The sequence below is a fragment of the Pinus tabuliformis genome, chromosome 1_1, assembly GCF_031772625.1.
Source record: "Pinus tabuliformis cultivar Carrire ecotype Pingquan chromosome 1_1, CPIR1, whole genome shotgun sequence".
In the NCBI taxonomy this organism is placed as follows: Eukaryota; Viridiplantae; Streptophyta; class Pinopsida; order Pinales; family Pinaceae; genus Pinus; species Pinus tabuliformis.
In genome coordinates this window covers 821399096-821413718 of record NC_142297.1, presented here as the reverse complement: position 1 = coordinate 821413718, position 14623 = coordinate 821399096, and positions in this window count along the sequence as shown.

Genomic DNA, 14623 nt, shown 5'->3' with positions numbered 1-14623 from the left:
GCAATGCAATTTGCGATGAGCGATGAAGAACACAGACCCAATAGGTTTATAGGGGCAATTCTATATTATTTGAAGTCCAGTTAAATGCCCAATGATGTGTTTTCGCCAGTTTTCCATGTGTATTGCGTTACGTGTTCGAACGCGGGCTTTCTACAGGAGGAAGGCCGAACGGTTGGGTTTCCGATGCCTACTGGTTCATTTCCATGAGAAACTAATTCTTTTGTGAAAACGTGTGGTTTTCCATGATGGAGGACTGTAACTAAATGGTTACAAATACATAGAGAGCTCAATTGACAGGGCTGCTGAAGGTTGCCGAGATTCGCTTGGAGGTCGAGTGAACCACTGATAACACAGAGAGCCAGAGCTAAGAGCCAGAGCCGAGAGCCAGAGCCAAGAGCCAGAGCCGAGAGTAGAGGCAGAAGCCACCAGAGGTTGGAGGCAAAATAGCAAAGAGATCAAAAGATCAAGCTGTTGCTGGTGTTTAATGTGTGCTGAATATAGAAGAAGGAATTCCAGAGACAATAAAGAATTCTGAGGGAGTTGGTGCAAGCTAGGAGCTCAAGATAGCCCGGAGCGCTGATTGAAGGAATCTAGTCCAGAGAAGCCTAGATCTGTCTGCAGAGTATGGACAGCCAGAGGGATAAGATGGTATTCTAAACCCATAGGTTCAGTTGTAAACCAATGGAGTTGAGTGTGGAACTTGTAAAAGAAAGATTACCATAATCCCAAAGAGCCTAGTTGAGTTGACTAGAGCTCACAGAGACATAGCCCAAGAGGTTTGGGTGAACTCCTAATTATATTGTTGTCTTATGTGTTTGCTGATTTGCTTCTTTATTTACTGTTATGTGTGTTTTACATCAGCATAAGCAAATGTGCATAAGCACTTGAACAATCTGAAAAACAAACACAAGCATACACCTCTTTCAAGTTCTTTTAATTCTGCAAATTATCGATCATAAGCATATATCTGAGGAATATATAAGCTTTGGAGTGGGAGAGGTTCTTGTAAGCTTGACAAGAAGCCTTTGGAGCCCCATTTCAGATCAGGTGGTACCAGAGCTATATGCTTGTTTGACTTGAAAGGTGTTCAAACAGTAAAAAGAATTTAGCTGTTTGATTGTTTGTAAACTGACTGTTGTTGAGTTTGCAAAGGTGAAAGGAAAGTCACTGTTAGCTAAGTCCAAGAGAGGACAAAGGGAATGAGGACTGAAGGCATTCTTCTTATCCTAAAATACCTCAAAGCAATCCTTGAAGCACAAGAGGTTTGCTGCAAAAGGTTGCTTGAATAAGCTCTTTGTTAATATTGTTTGAAGTTCTTTTGTTCATTTGCATAATGACAACTTCTACAAGTGAATCCTCAAATTCCTCCTTCATCACAAGATTCTTTGATGAAGACATGAAGCAATACTTGTTCATCATGATGGACATGGTGAGAGAAATGTATGAGGGTGGAAGGAAGAGCATCACCCCTAGAGAGCAGTTGAATTCCATGAAGGAAGAGAAGCAGTTGTTTTCTGACAAATTGCAGGAAATGGAGAGACAACTTCATATTGCAAATATGAACGTGGAAAGGATGCATGAGTTGGAGACACAACTCTTTGTTGCCAAAGAAGCCTTAGTCAAGTATCAGCTTGAAGAAGAGGTGAATAATTCCAGTTTGTCTTCAATTTCATCTAATAATGCTTATGTTGGTTCTTTTGAAAAACATACCAGAGGCATAGGTTCCAAGTTAATGTCCAGGATAGGCTATGAAGGAAAAGGCTTGGGCAAACATGCATAAGTTATTGTTAAGCCAATAATGGTTGAGGAAATGCCTAAGTATTTGGGTCTTGGATATGGACAATCTTATGGAGAAAGTTCCAAAGCTGCCATGAAGGCCATTGAAATAGTTCCAAGAATGAGTTTCATTTCAGGTCTTCTACCTCAAGAGTGTAAAGATCGTATTCATGGAGAATGCAATAGCTTGAAACATCATTTGTGGGATGCAGGTGTTCATAAGCATGCACTTGAATCAGAGAGTTGTGGAAACTCTGACAGCCTTGAAGAGATTGGTGGTGTTCCAAAGGGAGCTACTTCTTCATTCAATTCACCTCCTCATGAAGGAAATAAAGGTGAAAAAGAAAGGTATAAATCTAGTTCTAAACACATTCCTTTTGATTGTGTTAAGCATGATAAATTTCCATATAAGCATTGGAAAAGAATTGCTTGTTCCTTTTGTGGTTTGGATAACCATATTGTTTCTAGATGTTGGAAGAGAATGGCCACATGTAGGAAACTTTGGAAGGAAAAGAAGCAAGAAGCCAAAGGTCCATTGGAAAAGGAAAATCATGTTTTCAAGGAGATGCACATGTGTTGGACTTACTGCCATAAGCAAGGACATATTGCTGCAAAATGTTGGACTCTGAATCCAACAATGCTTCCACAAAAAATGAAGAAGGTGGAAAAAAAGATTCTATGAATGATGTGTTTCAGGATGATTCACATGTTGATGATGATGTGCAGACAAAGGAAGGACCTTTGAAATGGATTGGTAAGAAATGGTTAGAGTTATTATCCAATTAAAGATTGCATGTCTTTTGATTTGATGCATTTATTTGCATTTCTTTGTTAATGGAATGCAAGTTGCAGGATTTTACCAAGAAGGTGAATGGAAAAGTTGAGTAGGAGACTCACTTTATTCCTGCAACATTATATTCATTTTAGCTTCAAAAGTACAACGTGCTTAAGTGAAAGTTGAAGGATGAAATGCATGCATAAGCTTGATATGCATGAACACAGGGAGGTTGAAGATTTCCTTGTCTTTAAACACGTATGTGTGATTAACTTGAAGGGTTGATTACTTTGTTGTAAACATGCATGTAATGTTGACTTGGAAAAAGTTGATTTGGTCTCCAAGATGGAGATAATGATCAAGTGTTTCATCTTTGAAAAAGAACTTTAAAATTCTTTTTCTACATGCTTGACTTGAAGGGTCAATTGTTTTAAAGGCATGTTTTGATGGCTTGTTATCTAGTCAATCATTTGTATGCAGATGTAAAGACGTGGAGGTGTTCACAAGATGTGAAATCTGTTTCTTTTGTTGAAGCAGTATTTTAGGCCATCTAGTTGTTGTCTGTAATCCTGTTGTTGTTGACAGTATGTCAAACAGGAACAAATGAAAATTCTGTGAAGCATGTTGGGTGTGGAGCCTGATTATCTTTTGTATTCAAAGGTATTGCCACATTGGACCCCAGTTCGAAATGGAGTGGCAACGCTACCCGTAAAATATTCACTGCAGGGGGGTCCAAGGGGGGGGGGCGACTGTGACCTTTGGGGAGCCCCCCCCCTAGCGGGGGGTTTCGGGGGTAGTGCCCTCGAAGCTAAGAATAGATGTAAAATTGCCTTGTAAAAGTATAGTAATTTCTAATCAATCTGGGTTGTTCATTAGGTGGAGATTTGACGGTAGAAGTTATGTTTAATTTAGGTTTTTTTTCCCTAGAAGGAAACCCCTCACTATATATGAGGGAATTGTATTGCGTCTATGTAGATCTGTATCCTGAGTGAGAAAGAGAGAGGAGATTGAGAGCAAAGAGGTTGTTACAGTGGATCTGCTGTAGGTTGTATCTCTTCAGTTTGCTGGATAATATAAAAGGAAGGACTGGTTGTTTCTCCGTGGACATAGCCCAAACTGGGTGAACCACGTATCTTTGTGTCTCTCTTGTTTTATGCGTTTCTTTTGTTTATATTTATGCAATATTTTATGTGTTCCATTGCTCCATAATATATAATTTTCTAACAAAGTAGATGTAACTTCACATTGGTTTGAGCCACCTTGGATCAATGATCAAGGCAGAGAAGTTCAAACTACCTTCTGTGACCTTCTCAGAAAGAGTTCTACAGGAATTCAAGGAGGAAGATGGTTCTTCCTAGGAGGACAAGCACATCCAGGAAGGAAGTGTTCAAAGGTATTGGCTCAGAGGCACTAGCTATGTAAGGCAAGTGTATGGAGGCTGAAAGAAGAGGGTGAGGTACTCTCATTTACTGTTCAGATCAATATATCAGTCTTTTGGAGTCCAAAAGCTTATTAGTGGGAAGGTGTGATCCAAAATGTATCTAATTAGACTTCTAAGTCTAAAAATGTTCCTTGCAGAGGAAAATGAAAGTCAAATGACGCTCTTAGAAATATTCTCAATGCATAGATCTTTTCAATCTGAATCTAACACAATTTGAATGGGCTAAAATGACTTCGGATAAAGAAGTTATCGCAGAAAGAAGTTTGCCCATTGTCCTTTGAAAAGGAGGCAATTTCTTATATAAATGGGACTTAAGAGAAAAAATGCTTTCTATGGAAAAATCACATCGGAAGGTTCAAAGGGAGGACTTAGACCAAAGGCCTTAAGGACCACCGATTAGGGATCTCCGATATATCGGATTAGAGGTAGGCTGCCATGCGATATCGGGACCCTGGGTGAGCTGATTACGATATGCGATGGTTGGCGATCGGTGATCGGCACAGTCAAAGGGAAGACCCCCAGGGCTGTTGCGATTGTGATATGCGACATGGGATTGGGGCCGATAACGATGCACCGATATCGGAGATCGGCGATCGGCGATTGGTGAATCCCCTATACAAGGAGCCAATGCCAATGCGACGTGCGATTGCGACTTGCGACAAAGCGTGGACCCGATGAGGTTTATGAATGTGGTTGAATAATATTTGAAATCTGGAATTTTGGATTTTCTGTGTATTCCTATGTATTTAGGTTTTTGACCATGCGACAATGCGATTGCGATATTGTGACCAAAGGTGGACCCGATAAGGATTATAGACGCGATTTCATATTATTTGAAATCCAGGTTTGCAGATTTCCTTTGTATTTCCGTGTAATTGGGTTTTGGCCTTATGCAATGTGATTTGTAATGAGCGATGAAGAACACGGACCCGACAGGTTTATAGGGGCAATTCTATATTATTTGAAGTTCGATTAAACGCTCAATGATGCGTTTTCACTAGTTTTCCCTCTGTATTGCGTTACGTGTTCGAATGCGGGCTTTCTGCAGGAGGAAGGTCAAACGGTTGGGTTTCCGGTGCCCGCTGGTTCATTTCCATGAGAAATTGATTCTTTTGTGAAAACACATGGTTTTCCATGATGGAGGACTGTAACCAAATGGTTACAAAAACATAGAGAGCTCAATTGACAGGGCTGCTGAAGGTTTCCAAGATTCGCTTGGAGGTCGAGAAAACCACTGATAACATAGAGAGCTAGAGCTAGAGCCAAGAGCCAGAGCTAAGAGCCAGAGCTGAGAGCCAGAGCCAAGAGCCAGAGCCGAGAGCCAGAGCCAAGAGCCAGAGCCAAGAGCAGACGCAGAAGCCACGAGAGGTTGGAGGCAAAACAACAAAGAGATCAAATGATCAAGCTGTTGTTGGCGTCTGATGTGTGCTGAAGATAGAAGAAGAAATTCCAAAGACAGTAAAGAATTCTGAGGGAGTTGGTGCAAACCAGGAGCTCAAGATAGCCCGAAATGCTGATTGAAGGAATCTAGTCCAGAGAAGCCTAAATCTGTTTGCAGAGTATGGATAGCCAGAGGGATAAGATGGTATTCTAAACCCATAGGTTCAGTTGTAAACCAATGGAGTTGAGTGTGGAGCTTGTAAAAGAAAGATTACCATGATCCCAGAGAGCTTATTTGAGTTGACTAGAGCTCACGGAGACGTAGCCCAAGAGGTTTGGGTGAACTCCTAATTGTATTGTTGTCTTATGTGTTTGTTTATTTGCTGCTTTATTTACTATTATGTGTGTTTTACATCAGCATAAGAAAATGTACATAAGCACTTGAACAGTTTAAAAACAAACACAAGCATACACCTCTTTCAAGTTCTTTTAATTCCGCAAATTATCAGTCATAAGCATAGATCTGGGGAATATATAAGCCTTGGAGTGGGAGAGGTTCTTGTAAGCTTGAAAAGAAGCATTTGGAGCCCCATTTCAGATCAAATGCAAAGCTTAATAATTATCCTCTCATACTTGGAAGGCCTTGGTTAGCCACTGTTGATTCCTACATCAGCTGTAGGGTTGGAAACATGACTATAAAAAATGGGCATTTGTCCAAGAAGTTGGTCTTGTACCCTCCTTCTCAGCCATCCTTAGAACATGATTTACCTTTATGGCTAGAAGAGGAGGAAGAAGATGAAGTATACTCAACCCAACTCTATACCCTAGAAACTGCCATGGGAGGAGGACAACCAGATGAAGATGATTTGATTAAACACATACTCCAAAATCCAACTCCCAACACCTTGTCCCTAGAAGAAGTAGTGAAGGAAACCAAGAGAAACCATCAAATTGATCTATGCTTAGCTTATTCAAATCCTACTCATGTCAAGACAATAAAATTCAGCCCTGAAAGAACTTTGAAAATCAACCCCTCTCTTTCTGTACATCAAGAAGAAGAGTTGTGTAACATGTTAAGGGAACATCTGGATGCCTTTGCTTGGAGTTACCAAGAAATGAAGGGAGTGCACCCCTCGATGTGTACTCACCACATTTATATCAAAGAAGGTTTCAAACTAGTTCGACAAACCCAAAGGAGAATGAATCCATCTCTCAAGGATATAGTCTAAGAAGAATTACAAAAGTTGTTGGATGCAGGATTCATTTACCCTATCTCGGACAGTGAGTGGGTGTCTCCTTTGGTGTTGGTTCTAAAGAAAAATGGGAAGTGGAGGATTTGTGTTGATTACAGATAGTTAAACAAAACAACAAAGAAGGACCATTTCCCTTTTCCTTTCATTAAACAAGTGTTAGCTGGCCTAGCAAGGAAAAAAATTTCTCTTTCTTAGATGGGTTCAGTGGGTACAATCAAATCCAGATTAGCCCAAAGGACCAGGATAAAACCACCTTCACCTGTCCTTGGGGTACTTTCACTTATAGGGTCCTTCTTTTTGGTCTATGTAATGCCCCTGCCACTTTCCAAAGGGAAGTCCTGAGTATCTTTGCTGAGCTAGTCCATGATGCAGTGGAAATTTATATGGATGACTTTACACCCTATGGGTGTGATTTCCAGGAGGCTCTCTCCAACTTGGGTAAGATGTTGAACAAATGCATTGAAATGAACTTGTCCCTTAGTCTTGAAAAATGTGAGTTATTGATGACTGCAGGGATTGTTCTAGGTCATTCAATATCCCAGAAAGGACTGCAGGTTGACCCAAATAAGATAGCCATCATCCAAAGGGTCCCAGCTCCACAAAAACAGAGGGATGTTAGAAGTTTTCTAGGTTTAGCCAGATATTATAGGATATTTATAAAAGACTTCAGCAAGTTAACTTCTCCTTTATTTTGGTTATTGGCCAAAGACTCCGAATTTTTATGGTCATAAAGCTGTCAAGAAGCCTTAGACACCCTAAAGGACAAGTTGACTACTACACCTATTCTCCGAGGCCCAAATTGGGCTCTTCCTTTCCATATACATGTCAATGCCTCTCACAAAGCCATAGGAGCAGCTCTAGGCCAAATAGATGACAAGCTACCTTATGCCATTCACTTCATGAGTAAGAATTTGTCAAAAGCTGACCTGAACTACACAGTGATTGAAAAAGAGCTCCTATTTGTTGTGCATTCATTGAATAAATTTAGGCATTACATTACTGGTTACCAAACATTTGTACACACTAACCATGTTGCACTTAAATACTTGATGAATAAACCTAATGTAAATGCCTAGATTATTATATGGTTACTTTTATTGCAACAGTTTGATTTAACTATTATTGATAAGCCTGGCAAGGAGAATGTTGTTGCAGATTTTTTATCCAGATTGACTTTGCTTGTAGGGGAGGAAGGAATGGTTGATGATTAGTTACGAGATGAACACTTATTCGCCATTTCATTTCTCTCTCCATGGTTTGTTGACATAGAAAATTACTCGGTGTCTGCATAGTTTCCACCAAATTGTCCTCCAAGGAAAAGAGCAAGATTGTAAGGAAGGGTGCCTCATTCACTTGGATTGGGGGCAACCTCTTCAAACTAGGCCCAGATCAAATTTTGAGAAGACATGTCAGGGAGGAGGAAGTCTTTGACATCCTTCTGACCTGTCATCATGGGCCTTGTGGAGGTCACTTTTCAGCCAAAAGGACATCATTCAAGGTACTACAAGTTGGTTATTACTGGCCCACTCTTCACTAGGATGTGAGGAGGTATACTAGTCAATGTGATCGGTGCCAAAGGATGGGGAAATCTACCCCAAGGGATGAAATGCCTATGCAACCTCAAGTGACTTTTGATCCATTTGATCAGTGGGACATAGATTTAATTGGACCCGTTAACCCTCCATCTAGGAAAAAGTAGTACATCATTATGTGCACTGACTATTTAACCAAGTGGGTTGAAGCCAAGGCCATCAAAGAAGCAACATAAGAAAAAGTGGTTGAATTCTTAAGGGAAAATGTATTTTATAAGTTTGGGTACCCTAGAGAATTGGTCACTGATCAAGGCAGTCAATTTACATCTCACATGATTGAAAATTTGTTAAGCCAACACAAGATCAAGCATAGAACATCCACTCCTTAGCTAATGGGCAAGTGGAGGTAACCAATAGAGCACTGGAAGGCATTCTAACCAAAGTGATTAGCAGCAACAGAAAGGATTGGGAAGATAGATTAGTTGAGGCCACTTGGGCCTACAATACCACCTGGAAGACCACCACTGGGTTCACTCCTTATGAGCTGGTCTATGGGAAGAAAGCCCTGTTGTCCATTGAATTTGAATACAACACCTTAAGAATGGCAGCACAATTGGATCTAGATATCACCAGGGCACAACAAGAAATATTGCTCCAGCTAAATGGGTTAGATGAATTTAGGATGTAAGCCCTCCTGCACATAGAGGTGACTCAAGTTCAAAGGAATATTTGGCATGACAAGAACATAAAGGATAGACAGTTTCAAGAAGGTGATTGGGCTTTGTTGTATGATTCCAGGTACAAGGATTTTAAAGGCAAGTTAAGGACTAGATGGTTAGGACCTTCTTTCATAGAAAAATGTCATGATGATGGTTTAGTACAAATAAGAACCATTGATGCAGAGGCTATCCCTTTACTTTTCAATGGGTATAGATTTAAGGTCTACAAGAATCCCTTGTCAAGAAAGAATTTGTCAATGACATCAACAAGATAGTGATGTTGGTGGAGAAAGCCTCAGCTTCCACCCCACCAAGTCCTTGTAAGAAAAAAAAAAGAGAGACTCAGGTGAAAACCTCCATGAGGCACCTGAGTCCCACTGTTGGGTTGAAACCTCTTGAGGCAGCCCAATGGTGTTGAAAAAATAGAAGGAAATAAAAATATATCTGGGTGAAAACCTCTTTTGAGGCACCCAGGGCAGGCAATGTTTTCTAAACAAAAAGGGAGAAAAAGAGAGAGAGAAGGAAAACAAAATTGGAAATGTTGTTTGCAGGTCAGCAAGAGGAGGATAAGCGCAGCTTGAGAGGAACAGAAGGACCTACAAAATCCATATTTCAATCCCTCCATCTCATATTTTTCATTATTTCATGCATTCTTCCATTTATGAACCCCTGTAGCTCAATTTACACATGCTCTATATTCCCTATAATCCTACAGGATTCCCTGTAAACCTACAGGAGTTTCCTGTAGGAATTATAGTGGTAGTGAAAATCCCAAGAAAAGTGATCCTAGAGAAAGGGGATGAAAAGCCTATGTCTAAAAAAAAACACCATTCACTCTACCACATCATCTCCATGCCTTTCATCACCATGTCACCCCTGCATCCATCCAATAAATCAATTCAAAAAAATACCTTTTACAAAAGAAAAGAAAAAAACAACAAATGGAAGAGGGAGAGAAGAAGAAAAGAGGGACATTACCTGAAGACCACAACTCTCACCTACCATTCCCTACAACCCTCTCCACTCATGTTAACATCCCTCATGCTCCAGAATTGAGAAAAGTATGAAAGTTTAGGGGAGAGGCAGCTACAGGACATCCTGTAGGTTTCCTGTAGGAAATCCTATAGCAGCTTATCCCACAAAGGAAACTTCACAAGTTTGCAGCCATCTTTAGCACAAGGATTCCAAGGTTGAGGCATCTCCTCCAGAGCTTAGCAGCAACAAGATCACTAGCATCACTCTCTAGCACCTGCACATCAAAAGAAACAAGCATCAAAACAGGCGAATACACAGAAGAATATGTAGCAAAAACACAACATAGAGACATCACTCTCCAACCTACATCATCATCAAAGATTATTACCCACATGTATGTCATCTTACTCATGCTCTCTCGTTAGAACGATATAATCAAAACTGTAGGATTATGTGAGAGTTGGTTTTATAAGCAAAGGTGGCCAGTTAACTTGGCCACCTTCGGCCAGTTGACAAGGAGAAAATAGTTAGACCACTCCACGTGCGGCAACAGTCAAATTAGAAGAAAAATGGAATAATGCCAAAAATGGTTAAGTTACAGAGGAACGAAGTGGGAGATGATTACGAGGTAAGGTGGGATGATGGAGTGATAGTGGGACCAACGGTCCAAAAGGAGGTGCTCGTACTTAGACAGCCATCACATCATCCCACATGATCATCCATATATGGAAATAAAACACCGATTCCCATAAAAAGAGAGCATTAGCAATCTTGAGAGTTCATCGAAAAGAGGTTTCTCTCAGCCTTCTTGAAGCAGCACCTACAGGAGATAGTTAGCATTTGCAATGCAAGAGACCTACAAGATCCTACAGGAAAACCTACAGGATACAGAGCAGTCAATATATAGGATTATCAGTGGGCACTAAGGGAGGAGAAATCAAAGGTTTTCCTCAACAAAACATAACAAGTGAGGTAGGAGCTATACCTTCCATGTTTTCCAGTTAAAAGAAGAAAATTCCTCAATTTGATTAAGGAAATTGCAGTCTAGGAGAATTGTATTTCAAAGTTAACATTCAAACCTCTCTCACCTACCAGAATTCTTGAATTATATCCATACAAGCATTCACAATTACCAGGGAAAGATGACTGGGGTTTTAACAAGAGAGAACCCACAAACATAGTAAGGATCCACCAACATCCTCCTGTAGTAGAAATTTTCATAAGGCACCAATGGATGGGGTTCTTTGAGAGAATGAGAGGATACGACGATGAGGTGGCCATAGACTTTTCTCTCTCACTCATACCCCTCACTAGAACCCATGCCACTATTGTGGTGAAAGGCCTATCAGTAGTAATCACCTTGTTGGGCACGGGATCCCCCAAGGGTAGTTTTGGGGCTTAGAGCCTAGATTTGGTCTGATTTTGTAATTCCAATGTAAAGACTCCGAATTTTGTGGGCACGGAGCGTGTAGTTGTTAAAGAGTCATAGGGTTGTCTGCCCTTATTTTGTTAATGTAATGTCGGCTGTAGAAGATCTACCCATGGTCCGCAGACCATGGGATTGTATAAATAGAGTGAAGCTCTAAGTAGTTAAGGCATGTAGAAAAGACATGGAAAAAGGTATGATGTATGCGAGATAGTTCTGAAGTGTAAAGTATAGTTTTGGGTCATAGCGTAGAAAGAGTCTCTGTAGCTAAGTGCGCAGAGGCCTAGTAGTCCACAACTGAGTGCACGGACCCCTGCAGCTGAGTACGCAGGGAGAGTCGAGTTTGTAATCATCTAGAAGTATTAATAAATTTCTGCGTCTTTATTTCTTGTTTATGCATCTGTTATATTGGATATGAATTTCGCTTCTAATGCTTATATGATGCGCAAATGAGTATACCTATATTGGTTAAGTGAACGCAAGTTAGAATAACTAGTTACGCGAAGATAGTGAAGATCTGTTAATAACATAAGTAAGACACTTAGCGTAGTTTGGGGAAATATCACAGTTCGCTACCCTAGCAGCGCAAAAGGACTTCAACCCCTGGTTAGGGTTGCACGAAAGCCGATTGTGACACTTCGCGATGGTATTGAAGGGCGGAACAAAGCACGAAGCAACCTGCGTGAAGGCAGGTATAGTTGGACTAACATCACAACCATCTCAAGAATGCGGAAACTTGGTTCCAGCATCCCCCCATACTGCTTCAGGTGAGACTTCAGTCCGCGCTTCGCGAGCTGATGCCGAAAGGGCTAGTAGTGTAGGGATTTGTTTGGCTAACTCACTCTAAACTTGGGTTAGGCCCCCATAAGCCAACAAATGGTTCCGTTGTTGGGATTGGAATCTAAATAAGAGATGTGTGATGTCGTATCATTGGAATCCAACTAAGAAGGAAATCGAATGCTGGTTGGACAGAAGAATTCACGAGTTCGCGGCGCAGGAGGACAGAAACCCGCGACTGTCGAAAGAAGAGTGGCTAGACAGCTACCTGTATATGGAGATCCACAAAATATTTTTTGTGTCCTTCCCTACTAAGCTATACGAGTGGATCGCGAAGCTAGCAAATAGCCAAGAAATGTGGAAACTTGACGGTCCTATTATGTGGACCCCAGAGCTAGTGCGAAGGTTGGAAGCATCGGAGGATAAGATTGTGCGCACCATTGATCATTGGCTTGATTGTATTATAGGAGGATTTATTGCTAAGTTCACAGTCGACACCTCAGTTAGCTACAGTGAGGCAGAGCGATGCTTTCTCAAGGGACCACAAGGTAATTATGTAAAATCTTTGAATACTTGGATTAAAATGTTGTTGTGCAAAAAGTGGGTTATGCAGTTACCTTGATGTTCGGAGCTACACGAAGTGGAAAGGTTTATAAGAACGAAGGAAATAAGGGTCCAGAGAATAGCCCCTTGATTTCACCTCTGTGAGGGGATGAGGAAGATCTCACAAAGGTCTCTCCATGAAGTGCTATTCATATGATAAGACAAAGAATTCCGTGAATACCACTCCTGCCCACACCACCACCAGCTTCACTGCCATCACCTCTATCTTCACCCATACCAACTCCAGCACCACCGCAATTTAGTATGGAAAACATAGTGAAGCTACCTGTGTTCAAAGGTTTGGGAAATGAGGATCCAGACCAATTCTGGCTCATTGTTAATGGTTGTATGGGAAGCACAATGTGTTACAGATGACCATATAAAGAAAGCGACGCTATTTAGCACCCTGCAGGGTCGCGCCCTGACCTGGTATATTAAGTACTCCAATGATAACCCAAATGCGAGAGTTGCGGATATCCAAATAGCGCTAAATCAATAATTTAGCAGGCCTAAATCTGAAGCACAGTCGATTGTGGGATTTAAAGAGATCACAATGCTACCAGGCGAGACTCCTTGGGAACTAGATTAGAGGCTGAAATGTACGATTCACGAAGCCAATATGAATCTGACAGATGAAAAACATCGCGAGTAGTTTGTAGCCTCGCTACTACCACATCTAAGGAGTGCACTATCGCAGCAGAAGATAACAACTCAGGAAAAGGCCTTGGAGATTTATATGAGGCTACATGAGACCCCGATGCAGGATCCTAACCTAGGAGTACAGCAGATCCACGCGTCGCTGAAGAATCTGGGCCTTAAGATGCAGAGCTTGAAACAAGATAGAACAGTTCGACCAGAAGTGCGTGAAGAAGTATGGTGCGTGAAATGCAAGGGTCAGGGTCATGACGAAGACCACTCCCTGATCTTTATAAACTACCTCACAGGAAGGGGACCAATGCCTCTAAGGCTGGAAGCTCGAGCAAGACCTAGTGCAACGAGTGCTTTATGGTGCGCTATTTGTCAAATAACCGGAAAACATGCCACAGATAACTGCCACTTGTTACAGAAGTATACACAAAATTCGCAACTGTTGTTCTGCAACTTTCGTAGGTCGGTGGGACATGATGAGCATACTTGCAGAAGCTATGAATTGATGATGGATATAACCCCCATCTACAGAGTTCAGGGTGAAATGTGGCCCCTTGACCAGAATGTGGGAATGGTGTGGACAGGATTTTAGGGGCGCGGACGAGGTCGAGGCGGAGGATGACCTAGTAGAGGTCGTGGACAGTTGATTTTCTACAATTGCGGAGGGCTAGGACACTATGCCCGCGATTGCACGAATCTAATACACCCGTTGTGCAAATATTGCACATTGTTTGATCATGAGATAGAATATTGTCCTATGCTAATAGCTAGGATACGCGACAAAGGAGCGCTACTGCCTCCCCCAACTCAAAACCTGTAGATGATGAGGTTTGAGCCTCGCGAGGAAGACCCGAATGGAAACATTGTGCTCCAAAGTGGAATCGTGACAGGAGATGACAAGGGGAAATAACCAAAAGACAGTACATGTGTTCGTAAAGCCCCGATGAAAGAAGATGAGTTTGTTTGGGAGTGCACTCAGGAAACCTTCATGGCAGCTAAGAAGAGCTTCGCTTATGCCTCCACTTCAGGGAGCAAAGATAAACCGAAGCCGGAGATGGACCCATCCATGCTCACGACTTTCCTGGAAACCTGTATGAAGTTGTTGCGCGACAATAAGGCTATGAAAGGGTTATAGCAACTCATCAACAGATGCGCAAGGACCACGCAACGAGAACCACGCGTAGTCCAGAAGATCGGAAAACATAAAACAAGGACGGGATGAGAAATGAGACTAACTGCGCAGATTGGAGAATATGAGATGGATCAAGTCATTTTGGATTTGGGATCAGATGCGAATGTTCTACCAAAACAAACATGG